Source organism: Lepisosteus platostomus, chromosome 5 (assembly GCF_059453375.1).
Source record: "Lepisosteus platostomus isolate fLepPlt1 chromosome 5, fLepPlt1.hap1, whole genome shotgun sequence".
In the NCBI taxonomy this organism is placed as follows: domain Eukaryota; kingdom Metazoa; phylum Chordata; class Actinopteri; order Semionotiformes; family Lepisosteidae; genus Lepisosteus; species Lepisosteus platostomus.
Window position 1 is genome coordinate 7,485,937 of NC_142615.1, and position 22,338 is coordinate 7,508,274.

Consider the following 22,338-nt stretch of genomic DNA (forward strand, 5'->3'; position numbering starts at 1 on the left):
CATTGTCCTTTAGCTTTCCAAAACCAGAATCACTTGGGACTCCGGGGGGATCGGTGTATGCAAACTATGAATTCCTTATGCAAGAAATTGTATATGGTCAATATAGCGATCATATCTTATCAGCAGATGGTAATCTCCAAGGAACAAGTAATAGGTTTATTCCACGCTGAAAAATGATCAAATGATTGATGAACCCAAGTGATTTGAAAGAAATGTTAAACAACTCAAAGCGAGGTTGTATAAGGTTAGGGGAGCTGTCTGGTGTGTAAAACACCTGGTTGCAGCACTGTGGCTGTTGTGCTTGAAGAGCTATTGACTCGTGAAGAGCACGATGTACTATCCCCATGTACCGCCTGTCTAATGGTGCCATATTGAAAAACTCATAAAAAAATAAAGAAAGGGGCCACAGCCACAGCAAGGTTGTACGAGGTTCGGGGGCCTGTCTGGTGTGTAAAACACTTGGTTTCAGCAGTGTGGGTGCTGTATTTGAAATGCTATTGAGCCATGAAGACGACCCACCTGTCCCAGTGTATTACCTGTAGTGCTATCTTCAGAAAATCATTACAAAATAAAGAAAAGGGCCACAGCCACAGTAAGGTTATATAAAGTTAGGGGGCCTGTCTGGTGTGTAAAACACTTGATTTCAGCAGAGTGGGTGCTGTATTTGAAATGCTATTGAGCCATGAAGACGACCCATCTGTCCCAGTGTATTACCTGTAGTGTAATCTTCAGAAAATCATAAAAAATTAAAGAAAGGGGCCACAGCCACAGCAAGGTTGTACGAGGTCCGGGGGCCTGTCTGGTGTGTAAAACACTTGGTTTCAGCAGAGTGGGTGCTGTATTTGAAATGCTATTGAGCCATGAAGACGACCCACCTGTCCCAGTGTATTACCTGTAGTGTTATCTTCAGAAAATCATTACAAAATAAAGAAAGGGGCCACAGCCACAGCAAGGTTGTACGAGGTTCGGGGGCCTGTCTGGTGTGTAAAACACTTGGTTTCAGCAGAGTGGGTGCTGTATTTGAAATGCTATTGAGCCATGAAGACGACCCACCCATCCCACCTGTAGTGTTATCTTCAGAAAATCATAAAAAAATAAAGGTTCCATAACCCAAAACAAAGCTGGGAATAGTCAGATGACCTGCTTAGTGTGCAAAACACTTACCTGCAGCATTGTGGGTGCTGTGGTTTAAATGCTATTGGTTTGTGAACAGAATACCCCTATCCCAGTGCATTGTGCCACATTAAATAAAAGCAAGAGAAAAAGAGATTCAGAACACAAAGCTGTGTCAGTGTTCTGTGTAAAAAATCGGTTTGAACATCATGGGAGCTGTTTTTAATAAGCTGCTGAGTAAAGAATATTTTAATCTTCCTGCTGTCAGTAGTATTTTCAATATAGTTGACCCTTACCTGAATGAAAACAGGACGTAAAGGAAGGGTTTCAGAAATCAAACAAAGCTTTATTCCCGTGCTTACAGTCTGGGTAATTGGAGACCGCGCTGTTCTGCTTCCTATGGTCATATACGGGTTTTTCGCATGAAGCCGTATTGAACAGTATTTCTTGCTTTGTGAACGTGTGCACACAGCGGTCCCCCGGGTTCCAGTTCGTGCGTAATTACGCATCGATGAAAAACCGGAGGTTTAAAAAAAGATAATTAGCTCACCGATAGATTGATGTAAAGGCTGTGGAAATATCCACAAGTCGTGGTCTTTAAAATGCTTTTGGTTTGAAGGCGTTCTGTGCTTCCATTGCGGAGATATGGACAAAAGCATATTCGTGCTTGGTCAAAAAAATGTCATAAAAACGAAAAAGTAAAGGCTGAGAAATCATCCACAATGTATTTTATACACAAAGCAAGTGTTTTTGTAACTCTAAGAGATTTCGTGAAAGCGCTACAGGCGTGCCAAAATCGTTTTCGAACTTCAAGCTAACTTTACCCCGGTATACTACCGAGGAGCGCTTGTTTGCAGCTGAGCGTCAGCTCTGTTTACTGTCAGCAGTCATTTCCTCATTTCCAAAGACTTTTTCACCTGCTCTCAGCTTTTAAAGACGGTCATAAACGCTCAAGAAGTAATTAATGTCAGTTGGAAGTCTGTTTCTGTTGTCTCAGCTCTTGATAAAGAAAAGCCGTGCGTGGGAGACTCCCTCTCTGAAGAAGTTTGCCGTCACCCTGCGAGGGAGAAGAGCCATCAATCACCGAGGCAACCACTGAGACAGTTAACATTAAACACGTGAAATGCGAGATTTTGTGATTTTTTTCCCGCTTAAGGCTTCTATCGTTTCTACTCTAACGAGAAAGACCTCTTTATTAGACGTGAGATTTTAAGATCTACTCACACCGTGTTGCCATTAAGGCTACCTAGTTAAAAACAAAAACTTATCGTCATCTTTTTGAACGTGATTATTAGACACCCGTTAAATCTCCACCGAGGTTTCTTGAGAGATCGTTCAGCGAGCGAGTATTTAAAAACTACGTCGCTTCCAACCTCTGCTGTCACTGTAAACTCGGACGTGATGTTCTACAGATGTGCAGTGTGCCTTTCCTCTTGCCGTATTCAAGAGTACTCACTGTGTGAGCTCCTCACTGCGTGTTCTGTACTCTACTGTGATTTAATTTAGATGATTACGTGGAGTAGAGTGACAAGATCTACTTGAACATTTTCGGTTTGTGAAATGAAACACTAAATACACTACTGTAAATACAAGTAATGGACATTTAAAATAACCACAGTAAAGCTAGAAGAGTGAAAGATAAAATACTATTTAGAATGACATTCACAATAGAATTAAAAACGGCACAGCCGCCCGAACAGGGACTTGAACCCTGGGCCCTCAGATTAAAAGTCTGATGCTCTACCGACTGAGCTATCCGGGCTCTGAGAGAGGTCGACACTGTCGGGATCCTCGCAAGTCACGTGTCTCTTGTGCCGAAGAGTAGTCATACCTGACCCGTCTGGAATGACCACTGACAGACTTTATCCAGAAGCGACGGCACCACTCCCAGTAGAATGAGAGAGAAACAGCATGACATGGGTAGTTAAGGGGCCCCCACATCCATCTTTCCTCACATTACTGTTTTTTTTTTTCAATAGCATTTTCACCTTTTTTCACATTCAGATTTTTTTCTCATTTAATAAAATCTTTTAATCAACAACATTAAAAAGAAAACAAATGGAACATTTTTTTGGAACAATAATTAAAAAAAAAAATCTTTCAATGCCGTGGTTGTATACGTGTGCACACCCTTTATAAAGGGAGTTGCAACAGTGCTGAAATGTAAAGAGCATTTCTGTAGAGAAAACAGCATTTTTTCCTGCCTTGATGTTAAGGTTAGGGAGCCTGTCTTTTAGAAATTCTATTTCTTAACACCCTGCACAGCCTCCCGACAGACTAACGAATATTTTTGGGAGAAATTGGCTCACACACCGGAAGACACTAACGTTTATTTACGTTAGAGTATGTGAATAACAATTTAACCGAAAAAGTCTGTAATTGTGATTTTGTTAAAATTCAATAAATCGTCTATCATCAGTAAGTAATTATTAAGAAATTGTTTTATTTCATAAACTATAAGACAATTTAGAGAGTTTATAGGTCATAAACGTCGCTTATGTTCTTTAAACTCTAGCGTTCAGGATCCAAACCCAGGTGCGGACGGTTGTGTTTCTTGAATCTCTTGTAATCATCAAAAGTCGATGTGTAGTCCTTCAGCACTTTCTCGAGTTGTGCCATGGATATTTTATACGATCAATACTTGTCATGCTCTTTTGCATTTTTATTAACAAACGGAGTTCAAAGTTCAAAGTGTGTTTATGGCTGTGCTTCACATCTACACGAGAGCACTCGTAACAGTACAGGACACGCAGTGAGGAGTTCGTGAAGCTTTCAGTTTAGTGCGGAGTTCAGAAGGAGGATTCGCTCGCTGAATTCTAGAGGTGTTTTCTGCAACAGCCACGGCAAGTGTGAAGTAATCTCTGGATTTCCTGAATTTGAACTAAATGATTAGTTCAAATAATTTTTGATTTAACAGAACTAAATGAGGTACATTTAAAACAGCAGCGCAACTCCGCAGCACGTCGAGTGTGCCTGCATTTAGTTGTGTAAACCTGGCTCTCTCTGAACACAAGCAAAGAGTTCTCACTCAACAGAAAATTGCGATGTGAGTACTGTAATGTAAAGCACCTGGAGATGCCAGGGATTGAACCCGGGACCTCATACATGCGAAGCATGCGCTCTACCACTGAGCTACATCCCCGATGGAAAACTCAAGGGAACAGACTTGTCCAGATGCTCACTGATCACAATCCACCACTCACGAAGAATGCCTGCAGTTTCCCACTTTCGCGTTTCCTCTACTACAGAGTAAATGCATGGGAATGAAGAAATAAGGAAGGAAAAATAATCGCATTGAAGCTTCAAGAGACTGGGCACAAATTAATCTATGGTTTTTGTATCCAGTCACACGTGCGACGGTGGTTAATTCCCACTCGACTGTCTTTCAATTCTGTTTTATTTGAAAGCTTTTTGCATCTTTTAAGTGCTCTTGATTAAACTATGCATCGAAAAACAGTACTACTGATTATTTTCATGGACCGATGCACACTTGTTCTGTACAACTCGAGTGATAAAGCCCTGTCTTCAAATATTGTAGAAGAAAATAAAAGGGTGAAACAACGCCCCAACCACAGGAATGGTAACAGGAAGGATCGTGTTCTTATTTGATAAGTCCTTTTGAGATGTCTTGTCAATGCACACAGGCGTTAGAGCTGAATAATTTACTTTTAGTGGTGTTTTTAAACAAAGATGGAACATGTTATTTCTATACCAGGAAGAAAGGAGCAGACTTTAACTTTAAGAGGCAAAAACGACACCTTATCAAAGCTAATATTAATTAAAATGACATCACAACAAAAGCCTTGAGTGAATAAAATTAGTTTTCATTGGACGTCTGTGTCTCCATAACTTTGTAGGTGAGAGAGAGGATTGTGATAATTTGCAGGTGCTACTCGGAAGTGCGTTGGTGGTACAGGCGCCTTCCAAATAATTGAGTCGGGTTTGAATCCCAGCCAGTACAAACCCAAATCTTTTCAAGATAATTTGTGGTCCGCTAACACATCTTTTGAAACACTACAACAGGTAACACCCCGTGTGAAACATCATGAACATCTGTTAAAGCCTGAGTTTTACATACTCTAACGTAAATAAACGTTAGTGTCTTCCGGTGTGTGAGCCAATTTCTCCAAAAAAATATTCGTTAGTCTGCCGGGAGGCTGTGCAAGGTGTTAAGAAATAGAATTTCTAAAAGACAGGCTCCCTAAGCTTAACATCGAGGCAGAAAAAATGCTGTTTTCTCTACAGAAATGCTCTTTACATTTCAGCACTGTTGCAACTCCCTTTATAAAGGGTGTGCACACGTATACAACCAAGACATTGAAAGTTTTTTTTTTAATTATTGTTCCAAAAATGTTCCATTTGTTTTCTTTTTAATGTTGTTGATTAAAAGATTTTATTAAATGTGAAAAAAATCTGAATGTGAAAAAAGGTCAAAATGCTATTGAAAAAAAATCAGTAATGTGAGGAAAGATGGATTGTGGGAGCCCCTTTACTACCCATGTCATGCTGTATTTCTCACTCATTCTACTGGGAGTGGTGCCGTCGCTTCTGGATAAAGTCTGTCAGTGGTCATTCCAGACGGGTTATGTATGACTGCTCTTCGGAACAAGAGACACGTGACTTGCGAGGATCCCGACAGTGTCTACTTTCTTTCAGAGCCCGGATAGCTCAGTCGGTAGAGCATCAGACTTTTAATCTGAGGGCCCAGGGTTCAAGTCCCTGTTCGGGCGGCTGTGCCGTTTTTAATTCTATTGTGAATGTCATTCTAAATAGTCTTTTATCTTTCACTCTTCTAGCTTTACTGTGGTTATTTTAAATGTCCATTACTTGTATTTACAGTAGTGTATTTAGTGTTTCATTTCACAAACCGAAAATGTTCAAGTAGATCTTGTCACTCTACTCCACGTAATCATCTAAATTAAATCACAGTAGAGTACAGAACACGCAGTGAGGAGCTCACACAGTGAGTACTCTTGAATACGACAAGAGGAAAGGCACACTGCACATCTGTAGAACATCACGTCCGAGTTTACAGTGACAGCAGAGGTTGGAAGCGACGTAGTTTTTTAATACTCGCTCGCTGAAGATCTCTCAAGAAACCTCGGTGGATATTTAACGGGTGTCTAATAATCACGTTCAAAAAGATGACGATAAGTTTTTTTTTAACAAGGTAGCCTTAATGGCAACACGGTGTGAGTAGATCTTAAAGCAGCTGCAGACAGAGTACCCGTAATGGCACCACAGTGGTTTGAGTTCGGCTTTTCTTATTTCTTCTGCAGAACCAGTGGAATCGGAATATACTGATCCGCATAAGAAGCGCTTTCGGGTTCTGATCATTTTTATTGAGCGCTGCTCTAAGTACCACAGGCAAGATGGCTGGTGGTCTAAGGCGTTGCGTTCAGGTCGCAGTTAACCCTGGAGACGTTTGTTAAAATCTCACTTCTAATAAAGAGGTCTTTCTCGTTAAAGTAGAAACGATAGAAGCCTTAAGCGGGGAAAAAATCACAAAATCTCGCATTTCACGTGTTTAATGTTAACTGTCTCAGTGGTTGCCTCGGTGATTGATGGCTCTTCTCCCTCGCATGGTGACGGCAAACTTCTTCAGAGAGGGAGTCTCCCACGCACGGCTTTTCTTTATCAAGAGTTGAGACAACCGAAACAGACTTCCAACTGAAATGAATTACTTCTTGAGCGTTTATGACCGTCTTTAAAAGCTGAGAGCAGGTGAAAAAGTCTTTGGAAATGAGGAAATGACTGCTGACAGTAAACAGAGCTGACGCTCAGCTGCAGACTAGTGCTCCTCGTTAGTATAGTGCTGAGTACCCCCGCTTGTTGCGCGGGAGACTGGGGTACGTTTCTGTGACAGGGCGCTGGTTTAATTTTTTAACAACCTGACTTCACTTAAAAAGTGTGTACTGTGTACTACGTTTCGGACTAGTTAGTGCGGTAGAATATGGAGATCATCTCCAGCTTTGAGCTCAACTGCAACAAGAAGTCATGCTAAATGTAGTATAGTGAGTAGACATCGCGAGACAACAGAACGAGAGTAGAAGGCAGGAATATAAGGTTTAAGGGCGTGATCTGTGTAGTTAACAAAATAGTTAAAATAATATAAAAACTTCTCTAAATTTAGATACACAACATTTATGGCGACGAGAGATGAGTGCTTGACGGACTCAAAGCGAGCAGAACACTGCAGATTTTAGTTCTCTTGCTGGTAGAAACGAACTTCTGAATTTTCGGACTTTTCGTTTAGATTGCGCCATGGAAGATATGGCAGCCGCGCCGAGAAGCTTTGCTTATGCTCAGCTTTTTCCACCGCTTCTACTGAACCTCGGAGCTCCGTATTTGTATACAGAATACAAGCGGCGGATTTTCGCCAACCTCCCTGGAGAAAAAGGTACATATGAACAGACTGTAGCTGCCTTAGACGCTTACTTTACACAGCGGAGAAAAGTGGTTTTGGAACGGCATAAATTTAGGCAGAGAACTTAGTCTCAGGACGAATCTGTTGATGCTTTTGTGACTGCACTAAGAGAACTGGCTAAATCTTGTGACTTTGGAGTATTGGAAACTGACATGTTAAGAGATCAACTTGTGGAAAAATGTGCACATAAGAGACTATAAATTGCTGCAGGAGGAAGGGCTGACTTTAGAAAGAGCTCTTACAGTCGCTAGAATTCATGAAGCAGCTCAAGCAGAATCAAGAATGCTTTCTGACCACAGTGACAAAGTGACACTGAACGGGGCGCTCGCTCAAACTTTACAAACAATAGCCCAACAGCAGGACGCAGTCATGCAAGAGATATTGAAGAACAGGGGACGGCTGACATTACATGTTACAGGTGCAGACTAACAATGCACAAAGCAGATGAATTTGGAGCGTGAACAGCAAGATGTCTACACTGTAAGAAAACAGGACATTATGCACACGTCTGCGTTTAAGGACAGCAACATCAGAGATTGGAAGCTAGGGAGTTTCAGGTCTGTGTTTTTATTATAGGTTCAAGAAAGTCTGAATACCTTTGCAAGAAATATTTCAGAATCCCACTCAAATCCAGTACGAATGCCGTATAAATCTGCATTGTACAATTAGTATACTGTTTGTCCGTTGAATCAAACACGCCTTATGAAGCATTTCTAAAACAGGAGAGATCGTTAGGGTATGCGTCTTCCTGTAAAAATAAAATGACTTCAAGAGCACTATAAGCAGAGGTGTGAAAGCCTGCTCTACAGAAGAACTATAGCCAGAGATGCCAAAGAGGTCGAGAATTTACCATGTGAGAGAAAGCATCTCAGAAAACGAAGTTGCGGTCGTTTCCACGCGTTATAAAACCACTAGGTCAAACAACAAGAGCTGAAGAGCCGCTGTTGAGAGTAACGCGGCCGGGGACTCTAAGGAGCTTGCTTAAACCTCCAGTCTCTTCAGGAGCATCTGTTGGAGTCGCACTGCTACAGCGTATCTCCTTGTTAAGTATCCCTTTTATTGTTGTTGCTGCCTCCAGGCGATGTAAACCAGATTCAGAAAAAAATAATTTGAACAACGTTATTCCCATGTTTACTTTAAGGCGCAGTGGCCAAGTGGCTGTTTCATTTGTCTCCGCTTTCCTTTAGTTTCAAAGTCTTCAAAAAACTCGCAATGTAGGAGTCTCAATAGTAAGAGAACATAACTGTCGCCAGTGATTAGTATTCTTGCATATCCTGCCTTGTTTTTTAGTCGACAAAGCTTGTCTCTCTTCACACCCATCTTCCGAATGATCGCCTCAGCATTGGGAAGGAACGTGTGCTTGGTACAACCCCCCACTCCATGGTCTGATCACAAACAGATCGGGTGACCTGTCAGTCCAGGTTGGAAGTAACGTTCGAAAGCACAAAAATTCTGACTAAGATACGAGAAGACCGTGTTTTTTTAAACGAGTAAACGATAAAATAATATACTGCCTGCAAGACTATGTCAAGTTCAAGTTCAAGTTTATTGTCATTATACTCATACACAGGTATATGGTATAACGAAATGCTATTTAGCTAGCTCTCGGACATAAGTAGTACAAAGAAAAAAACACAACAACAATACAATTGTATAACAAAAGAAAGACAGAGACAACAGCCGATGTGCAAAAAACAACAACAGGCAGTGTGCAAAACAACAAAAAGGTAACAGGTTATGTGCAAAAACATGCATCAAAAGAATGAAATAAAGGGATAGAAATGATGGGGAGTGAGGTTTTGACATGTATGGTAGAGGTAGATTTTCAATGTGTGTTTGGGTTTTTGGTAAGAAAGAAGGCACTGTGAGGTTCAGATCATAGGTGAGAGGTGAGGTGAGAGTGAGAGGCTGGGAGTTTAATAGTTTGATAGTGCGGGGGTAAAAACTGTTTCTGAGTCTGGTAGTCTGGACACGAATGCTCCGGTACCGTTTTCCATGTCATGCTAAACGCCACAAATTGTGTTCGTCCAGTCGTATCAATCGTCCTAAAGTTACGGAAAACCGGATGCAACTGGTGCAATCAGCACATATTCTGTCAGGATAGTCGAGCGGTTTAAAACAGCGAATTCACAGCTTCGTGTCTTTTAAGCTTTGTGTTTCGCTCTCAAATAGAGGCACGGATTCAAATCCCACTCCCGACAATCAGGCGTTTTACCCTGACTTTTTTACCTGCCTTTACACTGTTTCAGTCTTGTTGTGCTCGCTGACAATCACAGTATGAGGAAAACGTAGAAACTGCTTAGCAAAAACATAACGGACAGAAAAAAGTTTTGTTAACACGTGAATGTGATTAGCAGCAGTAAGGTATGCATTCAAATGTTTAAGGCTTATTTATAACAACAGCAGAAGAAAGGTGCAGCACAATGCAATTTGTGAGAATTCGCGGGTTTTTATGCTGCTTGGACTTTTCAAGCCTATGAAGTGACCCCCGTTTTATTTTCATTTTCAAACTTCAGAACCGAATAACAAAGAGGTTTCATGTGTGACAGCATTCCGTTGCAAATACCGTTTCCACGATGTATTCAGCGACGGGAATGAAATATTTTAGTGCTGGCTCAAATGCGAGGAATTTCAGAAAAACCTGGAAAAGCAACGCTTGCAGTAAATGACTACTTTTAAGCGTGTAGTCAGCATGAACAGAACAACGCAATGCTCTGTAAAAACGATCTGAAGCCGCAATTACTCTTTTATCTCGGGCAGTTCATTCCGATACGATGTTTCCGCAGAATAAATGAAATGCCGAACTTGCCAAGCAAGTTTAATACTTGCTTGTGAGCCCTAGATAAATTGGCTGCTGCAATTTCAGCAAGCGGGGTTCTGCTCAGCTGCCTGTAGTACACATTGCTGATTCCTTTTGTGAGGGCACGGGCAATCTTTCAACGATAAGGCTGACGTGCCTGTCGAAATTGTGTATCCCTTTCACTGTGTTGTATTTGCCCTACTAGTACAACATCAATTGTGATGTCATCATTGCCCATTGGTTTGTCTTGTTGTCATTGTGTATTTTACATTACAGGAACTGAAAGTACTGAACTGAAGGTACTGAAGGTAGGAACTGAAAGTACAGACTGCTTTAATTATAAGAAAGTTTTTTTTCTGCTGTTCTCTTTCCTGATGTATTGGTATTTGAAGGCTATTGGGCAGCAAGGATTTATCTTCCTGAACTCTCTATATAAGATATGGGTCCATGATCATCTTAGTTTAGATGTACCTTTTAAAGGTGGTATTATTCTCCATTGTTCAGCCTTCAGACATACTTGGAAAGTTTTAGGCACAGACATAATCTTTCTTAATCCCCTTTTATCCTGAGGTGACGTCCCAGACGAGCTTGCCCCCTGGGAATATTCACTGTGCTCTTCAGGATTTTTTTCTGATTCTACACAGATTTTTTCTCCTTCAAACATGTCACCACTGTCTGTGCTGCCGTGTGCAGCCCATGCATCTTCTGTATCTCCTGATGAACTTCTGAGCTCTGTGTTGCCTTCCAAACTATGTCTCTCACTTTGACTTGAAATATGGACTATAGATTGTATACTGTCATCTGGTTTTGAATCCTTACCAATACTCACCTCCTTCTGCGCCCTAAGCACTTGGGTTCTTACTTTTTTTCTATCTTCATGCCAAATCACTGATAACCATTTCTTGTTGCTGGAGCAATCCTCTCCAAGGACTCTGTTTGACAGTGTTGACCACATATTGTCATGCCACCTAATTTTTTTTTCTAGCTTAAAAAACTTCAGAAATTCTTTGATCTCATTCCCTACTCCACCAGCCACAGGTCTGGCCTCCTACTTCTCTGTCCTTCTTTAACATGTGGCATTGCCAACAATCTGAAAAATAGGGAACACATCTGAATGAAGTGGAAACATAATTGAAATTCAACTCCCAATGGATGTTAATAGTGTAGGAGTGCAACAGATGTACAAATCCATTCAATGTTTTTATTTCTGTGTTTAATTTTTGAGGGACCCTATATTTTGATATAGCATCAATCACAAAACAGCATTCTGTCAATGTCACGACCACCAGCCAACTGGTGGAGATCAACATGTGTTAATCCACCAGCACATGCTCTACTGTGCGGCAAGCAGCACTGTTTTAACCATTCAAACCCGCTTCCCGCTACTCGGTATTGAGTCTTCTCTTTGAGAGCTCTACCTCGCGTTCACTCTGAATCTCGCTTACTGGTTATGGACTCTCTTTTGCCTCTCAACCTTGGACCTCGCCTGACGTTCTGGATTGTTCGCCTGTCTCAATAACTACTTACATCTGCACAGGATCTGCATACCTTTTCACTGAGGATTTCTGACAGTCACAGCCACATAAAAAACTAGAAAAGAAGTATGTGTTTCTTAAAAAAAAATACCCCCCAAATTGTTTTTGTTTTTTTTAAAGTCAACATATCTGGGTTGTGTTTGCAAGATTTTTAAAAATTGCAAAGTTTGTGTGGGTATGATTGTAAAAAATCAAATCATAACTGAAGAAGGCTCCATGGTCAAAACATTGTGTTTTCTTCTTCTCTTTTCAGCATGGAATAAACCTATTACTTGTTCCTTGGAGATTACCATGTGCCAATAAGATATGATCACTGTATTGACCATATACAATTTCTTGCATTAGGAATTCCTATTTTGCATACCACAGCTTGCTCTCCTTGAGACACACATACAGGGAGAGAAGCTGGGGGTCAGAGCACAGGGTCAGCCATTTATATGGCACCCCTGGAGCAGTTGGGGTTAAGGGCCTTGTTCAGGAGCCCAATGGAGTAGGTGTCACGCCCTCTGCAGCCAGAGGGCGCTCCTTCTCTGTCCCGTCCCTAGTTTCCGGTCTGCTGTCCTTCCGGTCTTTCTCTTTCCCTTGGGCTATATATTTCCGGGTCTTGCACTCTGTCCTCACTCAGCATTGACGTTCGGATGTCCTGAGACCCGCCTAGCACCAGGGCGCCCCACGTCCGCTCCCTAAGGGCATAGGTTTCTATACGGCATTCCTGAACTCTTTGCACTAATGAGCCCGGGCCTTTTTCCCGTCTTGCCGCTACGCATATGGGTCTTTTTCCGCTCTCCTGCTCCCCACGGTGAGTCCCTTTGGACATCCGTGACAGTAGGATTCCTCTGCTGACCGTGGGATGTAAACCAGCAACCTTCCAGCCACAGGTGCAGATCCTTAGCCACAGAGCCACCGCTCTGCCAAATGTGCCAATTCTTTAAAGGAAGTCCAAAAAAATGCTAATTTATTTTTAAAAATAGTTGCTGTAAATAACATCGGTGGCTATTGAAGAGTACATACAAGCACAGAGACAAGTTAATAAACTTGGAATGACTACTTACAGCTCTGGAAAGTCCGAAGATATTGTTTCTGGTTGTTTAGGAACAAGTAATAGGTTTATTCCATGCTGAAAAAAAAAGAAGAGAGAAAACAATGTTTCGGCTGTGGAGCCTTCTTCAGGTGTGAGAGAGAGAAGGCAGTAGGCAAAGGTAATGTAGTGGGAGAACAAAGGCTGGGAGGGAGGAGGAGTGAGAGATGGGAGCAGGGGACAGAAAGAGAGGGCAATCAAGAGGTGTGAAGTCAGAATAGGTGTTGAGAGGTGTGAAATACAACTTCCAATGAATGGAGAAAATTTAGTAGAATAGTAGTCTGTTGTTTAGAGAAGGGGGAAGGTGTGATCCTAGCTGCAGGATAAGTTTGGTTTCGGTAGTCTTTCTAATGTATGAGTTCAGAAAACCATCTTTGAGAACACAGACGGAGAGATTAGAGTGGTCATGGCCATCAGAGGTGAAATGAGAAACAATGGTTTTTGGAGAGATCTTCAATCTTCACAGCCCTGACATGTTCTCTGAAGCGGTCTCCAAGTCTCCTTCCTGTTTCTCCAATATAGAGAGAAACTGGGCATTTACTGCAAGAGATACAGTAAATAAGGTTGCTGGAGGTACAAGATGCCATCTGGGTGATCCAGAATTGTCCTGAGGGGCCTTGAATGAGTGTGGTGTTGGATGTGTACTTGCAGGCGATACAGCGAGCTCTGTTGCAGGGGAAAGTACCTGGTGTGGATGGTTGCTGAGAGCGGTCAAGGGAGCTGAGAAAACGAAGGTTGCGCAGATTAGGTGATTGGCGATATGAGATGATGGGGCGGTCAGAAAAGAGGGCCCCAATGGAGGAATCATCCTGTAGGATGGAAAAGTTGTCGTTAACAGTCCTGGGGATAGGAAGTGTGTTAGGGAAGCACCAAAGGAATGCGGTTGTTATGGTGGGAGTTCCTGATTGGGTTGATGGTCCGAGGGGTGTTTTTGGCTCGGGCAAAGGCCCTGTCAATAACACTGCTGGGGTATCCTCTGTTGATGAAAAAGGAGTAGATTTTGAGGGTTTGATTCTGGAAGTCGATGTCGTTGCTGCATATTTGTTGTAGCCGAAGGAACTGTGAAAAAGGGAGAGAATTTTTAGTATGTTTGGGGTGAAAACAAGAGATAGCTGTGTGAATCCGTGGGTTTGTAATAAACAGAAGTGGAGAGTCTGGGGTAGTTGATGGAGAAGTTGATGTCCAGAAACGGAAGAGTAGTGGAAGATATGTTAACCATATATTTGAGGGACAGGTGGAAGTTGGTGAAATGGTGCAGGAAGCACTTAAGCTGATCGTTGGAGCATGTGGCGGCACTGACGCAGTCATCAATATATCGCTTGTAGAGGTCAGGGACATAGCCAGTGTAGAAAGCGAAGAAGCGTTCTTCTACCCAGCCAACAAAGATATTGGCATAGCTGGGTCCCATTCTGGTGCCCATGGCAACTCTACTCACCTGTTGGTAAAAAAGATTATTGAAGGAGAATGCGTTCATTCTGAGAACCAGTGTTTCTGGTTGTTGTCCTTTAATTGATCTGGCACCGAAACATTAATCCTAAACAGTCAAACAAGTCCATGTGATGAAAACCCTTATGCTCTTTAATGTTTTTTTACGCACTAATTTCCCCCCCTCCCACTCATCAGCTTTTGGATGAGAGATTCTGACCACTGTATAAGATCAGAAGCAGTAGAAGAAACGGGCTTCTTTTCTGCTTATTTAACACACTCCTAATGCAAACAACACATTACGAGTACAACGGAAAGGTTGCACCAAATGGGATCAAGCAATTTAAAACATATGTTCAGGGTACAGGAAAGTTGTTATAGAGATGAATGGTATTCATGAAACAAATAATGTTGCAAAAAACTTTGCCAAAAGTCACAACCCATTTAACATTCATCAGACAGGTTGAATCAGTTGGATATCTCTTAGGTTCAAAATGCACTCAACGGCTGTATAATGCAAGCTCAAGAGTCATAAGAACAGTAGTGAACTACACTTCTTACAATAATAAACAGCCATTTGATCTTGTGAATGATCTATCATACACCCTTGAAATTATGTTACAGATTTGGAAGTTTGCACAGCTTGTAGTCTTTCTAACTCCATGAGACACACAGACAGGGAGAGAAGCTGGGGGTCAGAGCGCAGGGTCGGCCACTGTGCTCTTGTGCCAAACAGGTCATACAAAGACTGCCATTCCTTATATCTTTCCCTGAACCTGTGTGTCACTTCCTCACCTTCCAGAAGCAAAATATCGAGCTTCCACACACCCTTCCCCACAGTAACAGCCGTTGGAATAAAAATTGTACATGACAGCAGACAGTGGTCAGAGAAAAAAAAACAGGGGTTAGGCCTGTGGTCTTGCAAGTATCAAAACAAAATGCGTGAGGCTTGGGTCCCATTAGACTAGTGCCATGTGAAACCTGCCCTCCCCTGACTATGAAGTTTGAAGCCATCTTTCAGTTTAAAATCTTTACATAATGTTTGCAATAATATTGATGATTTATCAAATTGGACCCGTCTCTCGCCCCTCATTCTGCCTTCTCTTTCTAAAAGAGAATTAAAATCCCCAGCTAAAACCACTGGTTCCCATCCCAATAAATATACTCAGTTCCTGAATTAGGACATATCTGTCATGTGAGCAACTCAGACAATATATATTTAAGAGTTTAAATTAGACATTCATGAAACCCAGATACACCACCAGTGCTCTCCCTGGTTTCATTACAGGGTGCTGACGTACCTCTACCATCTTATTTTTAATTAGAACAGCTATACCGTCAGATTTATTTTCTTTGGACCCACTCCAGATTGATGGGCCCAATGTCCCCAGTTCTTCCATATCCTTATAGCAGTTTTAAAGGGTAACCCACACTCCTGTAACAACACAATATCAGCATTTACCTTCCTCACAAATGATAGTATAGTCCTTGCCCTTAACTTGGAGCGAATGCTTCTCACATTTATTGACACAATATTAAGAGCCATACTTAAAGTAGGACCAGGGGAGACTAAAAGCTCTGGCTACAATCATTCAGTAGGTGACACCTACCCAACAGGCCTCCCCCCCCCCCCTTTTGCTTTAATTGTCTCCTCCTCCACCACCCCCACAATCCATAGGATATTTCACCACCTGCCCTCCTTGAGTCTTTGGTTCTAAAGCTTGGTCAGTAAGATCACATATATTGGAGACATCTAAACCCATGGGAGAACCTACCTGAGGACTCGGAAAATGATCTTCCCTCACTCTTCTACTCGGAGTTCAATCATTTTCTAAATCCAATGTCTCTTTTAGAGTGCACCCTCTGTTCTGTACATTTCATTTGAGCACTTTCAGTCTCCACAGGTGGCAGGCTATTGGAAGAGCAATGGTCTTCCCAGTTTTGTTCTATTTGCAAAGGAATTTGGACAGTCTTTAAACACATGACCTTCACACTCACAGAGATTACATTTCCTCGCGCTTGTACATTCAGTATATGCATGTCCAATTTCCTTGCACTTACCACACACCACCTTTGTACAGGCATCCACAAAGTGACCCAGCTCCCCACATCTCCTGCACGGTTTTGGCTGCCCTTGGTAGAACACAAGGCCTCTATTTTCACCTAATCCAATCAAAGAAGGAATGTGTTTAAATCCACCATAACCATTTTTTGTCTTCATGCAATGAAACAGGTACTCTCCATGCACAGTTCCAGATGCCATCATCATCCAAGACTTTCTGAAGCTCACCTTTCACTAAACAATACTTAGACAACCATGTCACAACATCTTCCTTCATCACCATCTCATTAAACATGCGAACAATCACAGTCCTATTAATTAATAATAATTGCTTACACTTATACAGTGCTTTTCTGGACACTCCACTCAAAGCGCTTTACAGGTAATGGGGACTCCCCTCCACTACCACCAATGTGCAGCATCCACCTGGATGATGCGACGGCAGCCATAGTGCGCCAGAACGCTCACCACACATCAGCTATCAGTGGGGAGGAAAGCAGAGGAATGTAGCCAATTCATAGGGGGGGGTTATTAGGAGGCCATGATTGGTGAGGGCCAATTGGAAATTTGGCCAGGACACCGGGGTTACACCCCTACTCTTTTCGAGAAACGCCCTGGGATTTTTAATGACCACAGAGAGTCAGGACCTCGGTTTTACATCTCATCCGAAGGACGGCGCCTGTTTACAGTCCAGTGTCCCCGTCACTATACTGGGGCATTAGGACCCACACAGACCACAGGGTGAGTGCCCCCTGCTGGCCCCACTAACACCTCTTCCAGCAGCAACCTTGGTTTTTCCCAGGAGGTCTCCCATCCAGGTACTGACCAGGCTCACACCACATTAGAAAGATCCATCAGCTTCTGCCATTCAAACATTCTAATCAGGCCCACATCTTTTTTTCTACTCTATTTTTATCCAAAATTGTTCCAGTAACTTTGCCGATTGAAACTAATGTCAAAACCAATTCCCTTCAGCAAAGTGATTAAGCATTTGACATCTAATGCCTTAATCCTTTCTGTAACACCTTCCTTGAAAAGTCCAACCGTGAAATATCACCCGAGTGAGCCGAACCCTCACCACCCTTATACACCAAAAGTGAACAAAAGTAACGGTGCATGCCGACCCTACAGGCCGCCATGGCCGTTACAAATGTGTCAAAAGCAAAGTAAACCTAAACCGAAACCTCTGCTGTGCACCAAACCCACCAAAACCCTATTCCCTTAATCTTACACTTATACAAAAACTCCACTCTCGACTTCTGGGTTTAACCCTTTACATCTCGAACACTGGTTAGAGACTCAGTGTGTCCCAGGCTCAGCGGTTATATAGGACAGGACTCGGCGAGCTGCAGGTGAAACTTGTTGTTCTGTGCTCCCCGTGCGGAATGCGCGTCTCCTCCCTCCAGACTCATCAAACCGCCTTCATACTCTACAGCGGGAAAAAAAAACTCCCTTTACTGTCTTCATACAGTACATCCCTCTTAAATCCCAGAAACACAGAAACTCCAGGGCGTTTCTGTGAGTCAGTACTAGGTTTCTCTGTTCGAGGTTACAAGCAGAAACAATAAAAGCGCTGAAAGCAGGAAGTTATTTCTCCTCGTAGGCATAGATGTGTAAAAATAAATGTTCTGATTCCTAAAACCTAATAAAATCCATGTAAGTCTCCTTTTCATCCCCAATGCATATAACTGAATAGAAACCAGTCAAGTTCAGCTACTTTTCTGATGTATATGAATACACTAGTTCTGGTGCAGCTCTTACAACAAAGATACTTAAGAACTTTTTTTTCATACGAGCTCTTGCCTTTTTTAAATTGAATATTTTTTCATTTCAGTAAATCACACGAAACACCAGCAACACTCATTGTAAGCATCTGACCAATCACATTCCTGAATTTTAAACCCATTTAGTATTTATTTTTAACTTGTTTTATTTATTTTTTTTAAATTTTAAAACCTGTTTTAAGTATTCTTGCCATTTTTAGCATATTGTAAGTGGATTTTTTCAAATATTTTATTTTTTAAATCATATCAACCCATTGTAAGTTCCCATTGATAATTCCTGAGCTTTATAACTGTGTATTATTTCTTTTTACCTTTTTTAATTTTTTTATTATTTTACAGAGCTTTTTAATATATTGTGAGCATTTTAGTGTCATTTTAAAATAGGACTATCAATGCTCCTGACTTTGAAACCTGTATTTATTCTGACATTATTCTCTCCACCTGCAGATGAGGGAGGTATTTGATTTTAAATTTGTTGATTTGGGGGGGAAATGTACATTCATTTCCTTGTATGTATCACCAGTGGGAAACTTTTTTTGGATGAATTGCAATCTTTACTTCAAGGCCTTCAGGCTGATATAGAAATGACGGGAGATTTAAATGACACATTTGATAAATCAGACAGGAACAGCATAACATCTAAAATGGCAGAACCCTCTAAAGTACTGAAAAAATTCTGGCACATTCATAATAAATACAATTTATTTAATTTAAAGCATAAAATTTGCTTTAAAAAGAAAACCACAATTTGTACGATATCATATTTCAATATCGACATTCAGATGAAGAATTTGAGGATTTGAATATCATTGAAAAGTACATCGATTTTGGGACAATGTTTGCATCTGAATAATCCTTCCTCCTGGAGAGAAGGAAAAAAAAGTTTTGAGTCTCAGTCTTCAGGATCCCCCCCAAAAAACGTGCAAATTTGTTTCCGATGTATTTTGGATAAAGATATAACTCTCATAGAAGATACATTTTATCAGTTGAATGCAGTCGATACTTTCGACTTTTTATATGATGATAGGACCTACATTTAGGGCTCAGTACTGATAACACTGCTGCTATTGATGGAGTAGAAATAAGTGATGTACTGGCAGTTTTTTTTCTGAGGCAAGAGGTCCTAGAACACCTCCTATAAAAATGTTAAGGTTCAGAGCAAGAAATATTTTTCCACCTCACCTAATGCTATTGCATTAACGAGGCTGAAGTTGGCTTCTTATTCGCCAGCTGCTGCTTTGTGTTTTTCGTTCCATCTTAAATGCTACTGCTGTGATGTTATGTCGTCTTTCGCCTGTAGATGGCTCTCTACAGTCATTTAAAAAAATACTTATCCGGATGTATTAATAATAATAATAATAATAAACTTTATTTTATATAGCGCCTTTAAAGGTGGCTTCTCAAAGCGCTTTACAGGATGACAATAACAATAAATAAGAAGACTACAACAATAAATAAGAAAAATTTCACAAGACAGGACACAATTATAATTACAGCAATACAACAATAACAATAGAGGAGACCGTGGAAGATGGTATTAAGAAGAGCAGAGGGGTGAAGAATGGAACCAGTTAAGTAAAGGCTTTTCTGAAAAGGAGGGTTTTGAGTCTGGATTTGAAGGAGTTTAGAGAAGGTGACTCTCTAATATCCTTGGGCAAGGAGTTCCAGAGCTTGGGGGCATAGCAGGAGAAGGCCCTGTCGCCCATACAATGTAGACGGGCTTGGGGGACAGTAAGGAGGGCAGAATTTGAAGAGCGGAGGTTGCGAGGTGGGGAGTAGGGCGATAAAAGTTCAGACAGGTATTGAGGTGCCAAGCCATGTAAAGCCTTGTAGGTGAGCATGAGGATTTTAAAGTCTACGCGGAATTTGACCGGAAGCCAGTGCAAGGACTCCAGGATAGGAGTAATGTGAACACTTGCACTAGATCTGGTCAGGATTCTGGCTGCTGAATTTTGGACATACTGCAGCTTGTTCAGAGTAGATTTAGATACCCCAGGGAGCAGAGCATTGCAGTAGTCAATTCGAGAGAATACAAATATGTTGATCAGCTTTTCAGCCACAGTTAATGATAGCATAGGGCGTAGTCTTGCGATATTTCTAAGGTGAAAAAAAGATGTTTTGACAGTATGCTGTACATGTGGGTCGAATGTTAAGCCAGAATCGAATATAACCCCAAGGTTTTTCAATTTTGATTGGAGCTCAAGTACAGAGCCATCTACAGACAGGGTTACAGGACTGGCTTTGCGAAGTTGATGGGGGGTACCAATAAGCATGACTTCAGTCTTGTCACAGTTAAGATGAAGGAAGTTTTGAGTCATCCAAATTTTTATGTCAGAGATGCAATTAGATAGAATAGAGACAGCCACATCAGTGTCGGGTTTGGTATGGATGTATATTTGAGTATCGTCAGCGTAAAAATGAAAGCTGAGGCCATGTGATCTTAAAAGCTGACCAAGTGGGAACATGTAAATGCTGAAGAGCAAGGGGCCCAGTATTGAGCCCTGAGGGACACCAGACTTGACAAGACCAATTTCAGACCTGTACCCATTGAGAGAGACAAAGTGACAGCGATCAGTGAGGTAAGACTTAAACCATTTGAGGGCAGTGTCAGAGACTCCAAACACAGTCTCGAGACGAGAAAGCAAGATGTTATGGTCAACAGTGTCAAAGGCAGCACTGAGATCAAGAAGGATGAGTATGGAAAGAGAACCAGAATCAGAAGCTATTAGGAGATCGTTGGTGACTTTGACTAGGGCGGTTTCTGTGCTGTGAAGTTGACGGAAGCCAGATTGGAGGGGTTCGAAAAGGTTGTTTGTCATGAGGTGGTTTTGTAACTGAAGTGTGACAGCACGTTCTAGAATTTTAGAGAGAAAGGGTAAGTTGGAGATGGGGCGAAAGTTGTTAAGATTGTCGAGAGCCATGTTAGGCTTCTTTGGCACTGGGGTAATAGCAGCAGTTTTGAGGACCGTTGGTACAATGCCGGTGCTCAAGGATTCATGTATTATATTGAGGACAATGGGACAGAGAGAAGAGAAACAGGACTGGAATAAAGTGGTGGGAATGGGATCTAAAATAGATGTGGTGGGTTTCATGCGCGTAACTAGTTTGTTTAGGGATGCTGAGTCAAGAAGAGAGAAGCTGGAGAGACGGGAACCAGAGAAGTTGGATGAGGAGGGAGGAGGTGTGGAAATTATATCCGTAGTGGAGAGAATGTGATGCCGGATGTTGTCAATCTTAGAACTAAAGAAATCTAAGAATGTGTTGCAAAGTTGTGATGAGGCAGGTAATGTGGTGGGGCAGTTTGGCTTGAGCAGTCTGTTGATGGTGGAGAAAAGATGTCTGGGATTGTTTTGGTGATTTTCAATGATGTGAGAGAAGTAGGTGGATCTAGCAGACTCTATAGTAACCTTATAATCAGATAAGTAATCTCTCCAGGCCTGATAATGTACATTTAGGCCGGAAAGACGCCACCTACGCTCAAGTTTGCGAGAGGCTGCCTTCATGAAACGCAGATGGTCATTGTACCAGGGGGCAGGGCGAGAGAAGGAGATGGTTCGAGTTTTTAAAGGAGCAAAGGTGTCGAGGGTAGATAAAAGAGCATTGTCAAGTAACTGTATTTTGTCCTCTAGAGGGTCAGAGGAAGAGAAACAGGATAAGGAGGACAGAACAGAATTTGCAAACCTTGGGTGATCAATTGATCGCCAGTTGCGGAAATTTACAGAGCGTGAGGGGGAAGTGTTAGAAACAGGTAATTCCAGATTGAAGAGAATGGCTAAGTGGTCAGAGAGGCCTAGATCAAGGGGGGAGCAGTGGGAGACAAAGGAGTCATTTGCAATAATTAGATCTAAGGTGTGTCCTTTGTTATGTGTAGGGGTACAAACAAACTGAGCAAGGTCAAAGCATCCCAAAAGAGAAAGGAAGTCTTTAGCCAGACTGGAGGAAGTTGAATCAATGTGTATATTAAAGTCCCCTAGAATAAGGATCCTTTTAAATGTAAGGGATAAGAATGAGAGAAAATCAGCAAACTCACCTAAGAAGACTCCACTGGGTTTGGGTGGTCTGTAAACTGTGGCAATAATAGTAGATTGGGGGATAGAAACATTTAAAACAAGAC

General features: G+C 41.7%; 3 non-coding genes across 3 annotated transcripts; 1 reads left to right on the top strand and 2 right to left on the bottom strand.

Annotated features, from left to right (window-relative positions):
- Positions 1-2,802: 2,802 nt before the first annotated feature.
- On the bottom strand, positions 2,803-2,875 carry trnak-uuu (transfer RNA lysine (anticodon UUU)). Its single transcript has one exon. It is a non-coding gene; the product is annotated as a tRNA-Lys (tRNA).
- Positions 2,876-4,183: 1,308 nt separating this feature from the next.
- trnaa-cgc (transfer RNA alanine (anticodon CGC)) lies at positions 4,184-4,255 on the bottom strand. The gene has a single exon. It is a non-coding gene; the product is annotated as a tRNA-Ala (tRNA).
- Positions 4,256-5,770: 1,515 nt separating this feature from the next.
- Positions 5,771-5,843, top strand: trnak-uuu (transfer RNA lysine (anticodon UUU)). The gene has a single exon. It is a non-coding gene; the product is annotated as a tRNA-Lys (tRNA).
- Positions 5,844-22,338: the final 16,495 nt, after the last annotated feature.